Source organism: Stegodyphus dumicola, chromosome 3 (assembly GCF_044657685.1).
Source record: "Stegodyphus dumicola isolate Sdum_Otavi_A_Nest chromosome 3, ASM4465768v1".
In the NCBI taxonomy this organism is placed as follows: domain Eukaryota; kingdom Metazoa; phylum Arthropoda; class Arachnida; order Araneae; family Eresidae; genus Stegodyphus; species Stegodyphus dumicola.
Genome location: NC_140770.1, coordinates 141,812,441 through 141,825,523, shown reverse-complemented (window position 1 = coordinate 141,825,523; position 13,083 = coordinate 141,812,441). Strand labels below are relative to the sequence as shown.

General features: G+C 38.4%; 1 protein-coding gene and 1 non-coding gene across 8 annotated transcripts in view; one reads left to right on the top strand and one right to left on the bottom strand.

Annotated features, from left to right (window-relative positions):
• The window catches only part of LOC118197630 (potassium voltage-gated channel protein Shaw-like), an 834,105-nt gene that overhangs the window by 82,692 nt on the left and 738,330 nt on the right, over nt 1-13,083 (top strand). The window lies entirely within an intron of this gene.
• TRNAS-GCU (transfer RNA serine (anticodon GCU)) lies at nt 8,678-8,751 on the bottom strand. The gene has a single exon. It is a non-coding gene; the product is annotated as a tRNA-Ser (tRNA).

The window sequence follows — 13,083 nt, the reverse complement described above, 5'->3', positions numbered from 1 at the left end:
CGTTTCAATCTATTTGCATAATTACACACATTTCCAGCTGCTTATATACATTACATTACACATTAAAATATTTAAAAACACTATCCTTAATTAAAAAAAAAGACGCCCTTGCTTTACATTTATGACATTTTTACATTCAGAACACTATTATTGCAATATACACTTACAGTTACATCTAATACACTGCTTCAGGTAATCACTACGTTAATCATTGCGTGTCAATCTGTTTGCATAAGTACACACTGACATTTACAACTGCTTATATACATTACGTTACACATTACAATATTTAAAAACACTATCATTAATTTTTAAAAACATTCTTGCTTTTACATCTACTTGTTTGCTTTACATTTAAACATTATTACGTTTAGAACACTATTATTGCAATACACACTTATATTTACGTCTGCTTATGTACATTATGTCTAATATACTGCTTCACTGCATTAATTATTGCCTATCAATCTGATTGCCTGGGTACACACTTACATTTATTACTGCTTATTATACATTACACATTGACATATGCTTAGCATTTTTTGTGGTATTTACTGATATGGCTTACACTGACTAGTCCGCTGCGCATAAGTCAGTACCTATGTTCTTGAGCTTATTCATTATTTTGACTATTTTTTAGTGAGGTGCCTCAGCTTTATAAGGTATTTGCAGAAGGCCTGCTTGTTTACCGTTGGGATTGGTATGTGAAGTCCCTCTGTTAATGGGCACTCCACCACATAGTGCTCTGGGATGCCGCGTTCTCCGCAGCAACACTGTGCGGTGTTCGTGATGTTATGCCTGGCATAATAGGCCGGAAAAGGACCGTATCCGGATATGTATCTTACCAGTTGCGGGTGCGTTACGAGACGATCTCGGTTCACGTATGACATGTGGTAGTGTGCTCTACGTCCCGTAGCTCCGTTTTCCCATTCTTCTTGCCACAGGGACGTTGCGGCAAGCATGAGACTTCTCTTGACATATGACTTCGGCCATGGATTGTTATTTGCGCTGCATTTACAATTTTAGCTGCTTCTTTCGCCAATTTGTCAGCCAGCTCATTCCCGAAGTTTCCAACGTGAGCTTTAGTCCATTCTAATTTTATCTGCAGGTGCTGGTGTTCTCGTAGTGTCGATTGTTATGGAGGCAATCGCTGGAGACTTATGTGCTGGATTTAGGATAGCATATAGGGATGAGAGGCAGTCTGTGATGTAAAGACATTGCATATTTTCTTCCTAGTTACGTAGAGCAGGGTCTGTGCGATCGCTGTGACCTCGCCTTGAAAAACGCTATTATTTGCATGTAAATGACCTTTCCACGTATGCTGTATGTTGTGCTGCTGTATAACAGCATACGCGCAGCCAACGTTCTCATCTAATTTCGATCCGTCTGTATACAATTCAATGGACCTGTTGGTCTTTGGTTCGTTGCTTTCCAGGTTCACATTAACTCCTATACACTGCATTGCTGGGTGGGTATCCAATAGATCATAATCCCGCTCTAGGTCTTCTGGTGAATAGATGACATCACCGAATGTTGCCATTTTGTGCAGCTGGATCACTAATTGCTGCGCTGCTTCTCGCTCTACGCTGATATGTAGAGGCATAATCCCTGATATGACATTTAGGGCCGCCGTTGAAGTGGTCTTGAATGCCTTCGTAATATTTAACAGGAATGGTCGCTGTAAGCTCTGTAAATGTCGTACCTTTCTCCCCTGCATGGGGTTGGCCCATATTGCTGCGCCGTAGGTTGCGATTTTTTCTGCCACGGTCAAATAGAGAGTCTTTTGGATGTATGGGTTTAAACCCCATAAATGTCCTTGCATCTGTCGAAGTTGCTGGGCTATTATTTTTGTGCGTTTCTTAATTTCCATTACGTGCGGAATCCAATTAAATTTTGGGTCGAAGATTAAACCTAAATATTTTAACTCCTTAACTATTCTTATTCTTTGCCCGTTTATTTGAATGTAGGGCTGGCGCACTAAGCTGCCCCCTTTTTTCGGGATAAGCATTATTTGTGATTTCAATTCTGCAATCTTTAGTTTGAGGGCGTCACAACGTTGTTGAAAAATGGCGCATGACTGGTTAGAATGTGCCTGCAATTCCTCTCTTGTTCTGCTCCTTATTATAAGTGCAGTATCGTCGGCATAGGCGACTACTTTAGTATGTTCGGGCCAAGGCTGTGATAGGACGGCATTGTAGGTAATACTCCACAAATGCGGCTCTGCACAAGACCCCTGCGGGCAGCCTTGTGTTTGCTTTTGTCTAATTACCCTATCATTATGCACAAAGATGATACGTCGATCCGAGAGGTAATGGGCTAGTGTCCTATGGATATTGCTGGGACATCTCGCATGACGTAGTGCTTGTAGAATTGCGGGACACCACAGTGTGTCGAAAGCACTTTTCAGATCTATACTAACGAACGCTGTGTGGTAGTCGCTGTGTTTATTTTGCAGGATGTGCTCTTTAACTTCGAACAGGGCATGAAGGGTTGATTTACCTGCTCTAAACCCGAATTGCATAGGGCTTAGAAGGTCAGTCCTGTGAAGATGGTATCTGAGCCTGTTCATAATGAGATTTTCATATGCCTTACCCATTGCCGAGAGCAGGCAAATGGATCGATAGGAATCTGCTCGCGTTGGATCCCTGTGTTTCTTCAAGAAAAGGACCACTTGACCCACTTTGAAACAGCGGGGGAACGTACCGGTGTTGAGAAGTTTGGTAAACAGGGTACAGAACAGGTCGATGTTGGTGCGTATTACTACTTTGATAATCCGATAGTCCACTTCGTCCGGGCCTGGGGCCTTTTTCTGGGGTAGCTGTCTCACTACGGTCAGGATCTCTTTACAGGTAAATGCTGGGTCATCTTGCGTGTCAATTGCTATTGGCAGGTTGCGTATTGCAGCGTGTGCAGGGGTGTCGTTCGAAGGATCATCGGTTGTGAAGACTATTTAAGATTTCATCTAGCATGTTTGCTGTAAAGTTGTTGCAGATGTCTGGGGTTGGCAGTAGATGGAAGTTAGCTGGCTTGAAGAGCCTTCCTGTTGCTATTTTATGGTGTATGCCATACGTGACCGTGTTGTTGGTGCAGAATTCCCTCCATGTGGTTACTTTTGCCTCGAGAATCATGCGCTTGTACTTTGCCCTTTCCCTTTGAAAGATGGGGAGAGTTTGAGTGGGCATGAAATTCCTTCGCTCTTGCTTTAGTCTGCGTCGCAGAGCTCGACACTTCTTCTGCTGTACTCTTAGAGAGCTATTCCACCAGTTTAGGGATGTTATTCGCTTGGCAGTTCTTACAGGTAAGTGCTGGTCACATATTTCTTGGATTGTTTGCATTATTCGCTGGACCAGTGATTCAAGTTCTTCTGTAGCCTGTGCTTGTTGCAGCTGTTCTTGGAATAAGGAGAGTTTAGCCCTGATCATACGTGCAAATGAGTTGATCTTTCGGCCTGGTAAGTTATACCTCCTGATAATCGTAGTTGAGGTCTTACTGGCAAGGTCGAATCTGATGTAATTGTGATCAGATAGACTTGATTCTTCCACAACCTGCCAATCTTGTATCAATAATGCTGCCTGTAAGGTAGATACCGTCAGTTCAGGCCAGCCTTGCGCAAAGACCCTGTCAAATGTTGGAGGGGAGTCTGCCTGATTGTGCACGACCAGATTCTGGCTAGCTAGAAAGTCTTCAATATGGTGGCCTTTCATGTCTGTAACGGCATAGCCCCAGGTGGTGCTATGCGCGTTGAAGTCGCCGGCTATCAGTACATTAGCTATTTTGTAATCTCGTAAGAATTGCTGTATTGCATTGGTCGCGTTTTCTGTATCTTCCGTTCGAGGTGAATACAGTGAGACCATCACTATGGTAAGACCTTGTACTTCTAAAAGTATGGCCACAAAGTCTCTTTCGTTTTTTATTATGACGAGGAACCAAGTCGGGTTGCAACAAATTATAACCGCTCTTGGTGGCATATTTGCGTCTTCTTTTTCAAACGTTGTCCAGCTTAGTGGGAATCCTATTGTTTTTCCATTCCTGCAATAAGGCTCTTGGCCGAAAATCATGTCAATCTGCTCTTCCGCCGCATATGCAGTTGCATGGGTTGTGGCTGCACGTGCCCGCTGAAGGTTGATTTAAAGACATTTTATGAGGGAGTCGCGTTGTACAAGTGCTACATTCATGTCTTCTGTATTGCTGACTGCTCTCTGGTTTGTGAGTGGCTCTGCTCTCTCTATGCCTAGAATCCCGGTCCCAAACGATTTGACTAATATTCCGTTTTCTGTCTAATGAGGTGGACCTGCCTCTGATATTCTGGGCAATCGGGATGATACGCTGGGTGTTTGTAGTTTCTGCGGGCTCCATATCTGTAATTCGCCTCTCCACAGTTGATACACTCGGCGGCGTTTGCTGTGCTTTCACGGACGTTATGATCGCCTGCGCAGTAGGAACAGTACTGTCGCTTGCTTCTGCAGATGTCTTGCGTGTGACCGTACTGCTGACAGCGGTAACAACGCTTGATTCCCAGGTACTCTGAAAGTCTATGCGCATGCCATCCGATAAAGATCTTCCTATATTGCATAATTGCCGTGAACCCTGCCGGCTCACATTCAATGACCATTTAACTGATCCTCCTCTTCGTTCATTGAGCTTGAAGAGTGCTTTGTACATTGTCTGAGGCTTGCCGCTGGTGGCACTAATCTCGCTGACGATCTCGTCGGACGATGCTCCTTCGTTGACGTTGTGAACGACACACCTTGGTTTGCGACGAACTGGTCTTGTGCATTCTGCTTGGACCTCTGCTTTGTGGAGGTGTTCTTCCAAGTGGCAGACATCTTCTGCTGTTTTGCAAAATACTTCGATGCCTCCTTTGGGTGTTGTAACTATTCTGTCCACTCCAACCGGCAACTTCGATATGGGAACCTTGGTATTTAGCTATTCCTTTAATTCTGCTGTAGTTGTGTCGCCTTTTGGTCTAATTATTAGGCTGAGTTTCTTCGGAGCTCTTATAACATCAGCAAAGGAAGGCCGTATACTAGATACCGTGGTGGCCGTCTTCCAGGCGAACAGTTGCTCCCTCAATGCACAGTAGGTAATACACAGGCCGGTGGTGGCGGTATTATGCTTTGGGGGACGTTCTCTTGGGCGTCTCTGGGACCCGTAGTTGTGGTAGAGCAGACCATGAATGCTAACTTGTATCTGTACATCATCGCGGACCAGTTGCACCCTTACACGGCCTCTGTTTTCCAGCTGGAAATGCAATGTTCCAACAGGACAACGCCCCGTGTCACAAGGCTACAATTGTGTTGGAGTGGCTCCAGGAACATGATGCTGATTTACAGTTAATGTCCTGGCCGCCTAACTCACCGGATCTGAATTCGATAGAACACATTTGGGATGTCATGGGACGGCAGCTCAGAGGTCAAAGACCACCAATTCGCAATATCTCGGATTTGCGTGACCGTTGCTATAACATCTGGTACAATCTGTCTTGTGATTCAAGACATTAGAGATAATAAAATACTTATTTATGGCATATTTATACTACAATAAAAGAATGAAAAAACTAGGTATTTATAAATGATTTAAGAAACATCTCAATAGTTCTTCTTCTTCATCATTACTTTGAATATCATTATATATATCTTTAACTGCGTCCATGGACATTCCGTATAGGAAGTCTTGAATAACAAGCACGGACTGCTGAATACGAGCGGTTAAGACCGCTGAATACCAGCAGTTTGATATGGGTTCGAGCACAGGCGAACAGATTGGATGCATGTTTGATTTTTGTGGTTTTTCACATGTGTAACACAGTTTTCCCAATCTGTTACTAGTTTCTCTTAGAACGTCCTCCAAACAGGTATCCCTTCCGTTAGGCAAATAACCCTCGAATGCTTTGCCATATTCAAATAACCACCCATCTCCCGTGAAAATATGGTTTTCTTTGCAGTGGTTTACTTGCAGTTACCGGATCTGCTTTATGTTCCGGACGTCCATATTTGTATTTACTTTCGAAGTTTTCCTCAAGGGGAATATTCCTGATATTTTTTTGTTCCATAAGATTAGCCTCCAGAATATCTTTCGATAACTGTCCTACAAGCAATGTCAGTGATTTGATAGTATTGCTATCATATATAAGAAGCTTGTGCACAGATGTGCGTATTTAATACACCCATAACAACTCGTCTAGATGATGTAGTAGTAACCTGTGGTGTCAGCTGTTACAACGTGAGAAGAATCCAAATAAGATTTTCCATTTTCTTCAGTTTCAGGAACTAACACTAGCAATAATAGTTTCGGCAGCTGCGCTTTTTTCATGATTTCTTAAGCATTTTGAGCAGCACAAGATAAAATATTGACGATTTGTATCTGTAACCGGAGGCGTCATTTTACGAGTTATTATTTTTCAAGGAACATTTATAAAAATATTTTTTTGGTTTTACTCGATTTTGAGTAGATTTTCTTAGTGGTCCGTATAAATTAACCGGAACTAGTAGACAAATTTCTAAATTCTGTCATTGAGAGCAGTGGTTTGAACCTTTTGTATCCCATGCGCTCCTTACACCATTGCTACACGATCATTCTCTCCCTCCTTTCCAAAATTCAAAAAGTACATGTGCAGTTATTTAAATTTAGGTTATTTTAATGTGTTTTATAAATTAATCAAAAAAGTATAGAAAATGTTAAAAAGTAACAAAACTTGAATAAAAATAATTTTTTGTATTAGTAAACTAAAACTAAATACTTAACAGGTTGGGGGGAGGTTCCAACCTTTTAACTAACAGCTAAGTATGCAGGAAACTCATGAACAGGTAAGTAAATATTCCCTTTAGTTCAGAAACAGATACGTAAAACTCAAGAAGGGTTAATTACCCTTTATTTCTCAAAATAAGAATTTCACAGGTGGTCCCTTTCTCAGGACGTACAGAAAAGCCTCCACTTGGGCTTGAACCCAAAGTAATAAGAAATGAAACTTAACTAAAGCTTAACTAAAAGATATAACCGAGGTTATCAAGAATTTCTAAGTAGTTGGCCCCTAAATATCAGTTAAGCTGGCAAAGCTATCAAAGGCCTGAGATACGGCCGATCGTAGTAATAGCTTAGACAGAGTGTAGCCAAAAGGCAAACGCGCGCTAGTCAGAATCTCTGACTCTCTAACGATATCAGTGGAACTTCGACATAAATACCGCTCTTACTCATTTGCATTAACAGCAATTCTAAAAAACACATTCTGGTAGGAAATTATAAGCTGAAATTAAGAAGGATAGGAAAGTAGCTTTAACTGAAGATAACTGTTAAAAATTTAGGCTAAACCTTACAAGGTAAATAAAAGGCTATCCACATTCCTCCTGAAATTATGAAATTCCCTCCTGGTTGAGAACCCCTGATTTAAAGGATTTCTGCTCAAATGTTTCACAAATCCTTCGATTGTGTTTCCGCTTTGAAATCTCTTTCAAAATAAACATATCCAATAAAGTTTTTAAACCTGTTTCAATATCCGTATGACTATTTACATTAAATTTGTCCCAAATGTCTTTATGTAACTTTGTATTAGAGGTATTACATTGTGACAAGCGAAAGAAATGTCCCTGCTTTAATAACAAGAATAGTTCAACTTTCTTCCTTTTTTTCTCCTTTTTTTGGGGGGGGGGATAATCTTTCAAATCAGCATCGTTACTGGTGCCTGCAAACAATATACTAAATTTCATCAAGTGGGTAAAAGAAGGATCTGATATTTCAAAATTATATTCTTATCAAGTAAGTCTAAAAAACAAACATAAACTAACATAGTAAGTAAGTGCCTTACTTTCTTTGTAGGTCTCATCAATTATGATTATTTGAAGAATATTTTATGAATGGAAATGCCTTAGCATGTTTAAATTAAACTCCTAACGTGAGTTAAACTCGCAATAAGTTAACAATAAATAATAGGGTAACACTACGATATTAAATGCCATATCTCTGAGTCCATGAAGAACTAAATTCCAAAAATCCGTTTTAAAAACAGAACGGATGTCCATTATGAATGAAATATTACCCAAAGTCTAATCAAAATGTGAGTAAAATATGTAATATAATAAAAGTTAATGTTTGGAAAATATGTGAGGTTATGACTTGAACTGGTTCTTTGCTCCAGACTGGAAAGTTTCTTTTTTCTAGAACCCTGGTAATCCAAGTTTCGAATATATGGTGGTTCAACAAAGCATAATATCACATCAAATATTAATAAATCAAAAATCAATAATCACGAATCAATAAAATATAAATTGATTTAATGGAGTATAATAATATAACAATCTCAGAATCTCAGATCATCACTGCGTCACACCTTCCATCGAGTAACTGAACACACTCAATGGCGCTCTTAGCGGCCTCTAGCGTTAGGCGGGTCTTATCAAACCCTTCTTTGGAAGCCATCGGAGATTTTGTTATTCCAAATTTACACAAACAGGGTTATTGTGGAATATTTGAGTGCCTTTACTGCATGTCGAAAACTGATTGCAAGTCGAAAACTGATTTATGCCAACTTACTTTATTGCAAGTCGAAAACTGATTTATGCCAACTTAAAATGGGCATTTTGCGCTGTGTACTGTTGATCTAGCTTTGTCGCTGTCTCGAATCGCGGAGAAATAATGCATGTGTTAGGCATTTTGGAAGCAGGCAAGATGAAAGATTAGCAAACGCCTTCGCCAGGACTCGAACCAAGGACCTCTGGAATAGCGATCTAGCGTGCAGAACCACTACACCACGAAGGCACGCTAGGAAGGCGGGAGAAAAGGAGAGCCCTTTTAAAGGGCGACTGAGGCTTTTAGGGAACCCAATCGCCAAATCTTGGGTGAGGAGAATCATCATCCAACACCCTTTTAATTCGGGCGCCACTGTAGAGACATTAGGAAGGGCAGTCTCGGAACTGTGTCCCAGAGGATTCTCCTTAAAATGGAATGGAGTTGGCAAAATTGGTCTTGTCATCTATAAGGCTAAGCCAATGATAAGGGCAGTCCTTGCCTTTTGTCCACAATGAAATTGGTAGATTTGCTCTTCTGTTATTATCAGGCAGATAAGATGAGTTACAACACGCAAGTCTTATGAAGCAAGTGCAAAGTACTATAACGAATTTTTTTCATCTCTTAATGTTAAGATATATTAAAATTATATTAAAATAATACTTAACATCAGAAAGTTTCGCACAAAAATATTTAACTTAGATTTTACTTTTAGCAATTTATTGAATGAAATGTGGTAAAGTTGCTCTTATTAGATTATTTTTCGTCTCTCCATATAGCTGGCGATAACGCCGGAGGCTCAAATTCCAAACGACTATCTATATTTGATTTTACGTGCAGATAGCCGTCTAGTGTTTTTTCACTTATTTCATAAACCACAAATAGAGCTTACTTTGGAAAGAAAATATGCAGCATTGGAACATCACGAAATTTATTTATCATATAACTTTCAGAATTTCGGAATGGAAAAAATCAAATCTAGCCTGGCGGCATATGGAATGCACGCTGTTTTATCAGCTGTGTTGTTCGAGGCAATCGCTGAAATAAAAGATGAGAAATAAAATAGTGCTTCACGATTATTCGCAATGGTAAACTAAGACGAAACGTACAGTTCAATACTAGGAATATTATTTCCCATAGATATTGCACTGAGATGTTAACTTAAACGAAATCAATACGAAAATGCATCTCTATTTCAAACAAAGCAGAGGCGAAGAAACAAAATATGAGATATTAAACAAAGTATGCTGAAACAAGTTTAGAAATATTAAAAGTGGAGAAGAGAAGCTTTCAGAAACGAGGACCATATAATCATTGCCTTTACTTTCTGAAATTTACTCTGTTTAGGGTAAAGAGAATTTTTAACGGAGAGTGAGAATTAAAGGGCTACCGTAGTTTAAATTATAATTTTGATTTACATAATCTTACATAAGATTACATAAGATAAAAATATCTCATATAAGATATCTTACATATAAATATCTTACATAAGATAAAAAATATCTTATATATAAAATTATGTAAAATTATCTTACATAAGATAAAAAATATCTTATATAAGATTATAAGATAAAAAATATCTTATATAAGATTTTTTTTATCTTACATAAAATAAAACATATCTTATATAATATTTTTTTATCTTACATAAGATAAAATATGCAAATCAAAATTATAATTTAAAGTAACCGTAACACTTTAATTCTTTGTTATGAAAATTGTAATAATTTCTCTAGATTGCGTCATTTCTAGATCATTCCATTTTGCATGGCGCAGCACTGATGACGTAATAATTGGGAACTGACACTTTTAACTCAAACCAAAACCTTTCTCTTCGTGTGTTTTCATATTGGAGAACTATGCACTTTAGCTTTTGCCTCTGTGTCGCTTAGACGCTGTTTCATTCTGCTCTGTTCCTATCGCAACACTATCAAAAATGTAAATTTTGTTGAATACGCACGACTACAGTGTCAAAGGATTGTGGCCACAAATGTTCATCGCTAATAAAAATGGAATTAAAACTGCCTCGACTGCCACGTTTTTTAGATATTACGAAATCAACTTATTAGTATATTATGCAATCACAATTCTTTCTCTTCAATATGAATCTACGATCTATAATATCTAGGTATTACGCATCGACGCTGTACCATCTTTTCCTTGCTATTATTACATGTACACCTTTGGTGCTGTCGATTGGAACCAAAACGGGAGGTGCACAACTACATGTTTTAGCAGTTCTCTATACAAAATTTCAACATTCTGAGTCTAATCCTTTTTGAGTTATGCGAGATATATACATACCTACGTACGTACGTACATACGAACGTACAGACGTCACGAAAAAAACTCTTCTGAATTCATTTAAAATGCCATTTTATAATCCGTTTTGGGAAGAAGAGTCGTTTATTTTGCACTTACATGCAGACGTCGCGTCGAAACATCGTTAAATTGCATTCGATAGCTGTCAAAAATGGATATTTTCGTTGAAATAGGATACCCAAATTTTTTCGTGATTACGGTACTTCCTTTAATTCGTACAAGCATGAAAAATTCAATTATATAAAAATAACGAAGCCTAATATTTTATACACTCTCCCGATGCATAAACTTATGCATAGGAAATTTTTCTATTCATTATAAAAATAAAATGCGAACTATGTAACTACTACACGACCCAAAAACGTGACTGATATATTTCATTTTACAGTTGGAGATCATGTATTTTTCGCAAAGGAGATCTTATTCATAGATCCGCACTGAATTTGTATTCCCGAAAGCATTTGCAAACTTCATATTGTCACATAGCTAACATGTAGTAAACTTTATAAATCATATTAAACTCCAGTACTGAGACATAGCCAACTTCGTAATATGCGTAACTTTAAAATTTAAAACATTTTTAGTTGAATGAAGTATTTATGCGATTACTAGGTTATTGTTCTAAAGTAATTAACTTCAAGGCAGTATTAATAATGTAAAGTTACATTATGTTAATCTAAAAAAATTATTACGATTTAGATCTTTATTCTCCTCTCCGTTTCTCTACCGGAATTCAAATCAGGTTTGAAAGTATCTGAGGCGAGGTTTTGGAGACTGCACGACAGAGCGTGTTTCTGGCCCTTGAGGCCACGCTACTAGGTTTTGCTAGCTCTGATAGTTTATAATTATTGAACTTTGCGTTATAGCTGCCCTTGGTTTAAACTATTACACCGGTGAGACGTTTTGAGTCAACCTCGTGTTAAATAAGTTACGTAGCCTTTGACTATGGGACTTAGATTTAAATTTGAAATTGAATATTAATTTAAATTACATCGGCCCAAGTGGTGCTGATTTGTAAGCAAGACTCGTGCGTTTATGTTCAAGCTCTGATGTTTGTTTTAGAAACCTTCCCATGACCCTACCGTTAACTTCAACCACAGCGATAATTTATTTATTATAAGTCTGTTAAGGGTTTGAGGCCAGTTTATACTACCAAAAAATGCCAAATTTTATAATGTATATTTAGAGCTTACAAATTATTTGAGTGAAAAGTTTTTCAGCATATATCAGTTGTTAAAAAATAATGTATTATAGAACGTTGTATACTCACAAAAGTAACAAAGGCTCGGTAATAACCTATGACTTCTGAGGACGCAGTTAACAGGCCGAGTCAAATCTAACGATTAACTAGAAAAATGCTGAAGCATCACATAGATGATAGTATGAGGTTGAGGGCTTGTCTTCAATGCAGATCTTCTCCAAGGTGCGTGTTATATTGTACTGTTTTAAGACACTAAAACACAGTTTGTGATTCTCTTTCATTTGTTTTTTTTTCTCAGCAGAGAGAAAAAATATCTGCTGTTGTTTGTAGTTGAACACGAAACTTTCACATGACCAGCTTAGTGTACTGGCTTTTTTATCCTATCAGTGTACTAGAGTAATATCAGTCCTGTGTTACTATGAAAAAGGATTGTAAAAAAATGACAGCTTCCTTACCCATGGGAACTTCCAAACCTTTGGACAGAATATTAACAAAAATGAATTAATCTTGAAGTGACTCTTATGTTTGCGAAGAATATTAGAGATGCATACTAGTAGCACTAGTTTCAGCATGTAAGTTGAATTTTTATGAATCAGCTGTGTGAGAAGTGAAAATACTGAAACTGTCAGGAATATATAGTGTCGCCCAAAATTGATGTAACTACCATTCATTTAGCCCTCAACCTTATGATATCATCTATGTGATGCTTCAGAATTTGGCCATTTTTTCCCTTTATTAATTTAGGTTCGAGAAAACTAAAATGGTTCTCCTATTATGTTGACTTACTTAGTAACTTGACTGATTTGAACCCGCATATAACATTAACTACACGCAATATCGATTGTGAAACACGAGAATCTCAATATTGAGAAGAATAAGATTACCATGTTATAAAGTATTTCTTCCGCCTTCTTAGCGTGCCTTCGTGGTGTGATGGTCTGCTCGCTGGGCCGGTATTCCAGAGGTCCGTGGTTCGATTCCCGGCGAAGGCGATTGCTCATTTTTCATCTTGTCTGCTTCAAAAAAAATACCTAATGTCCCTACAATGTGATTATCAATTA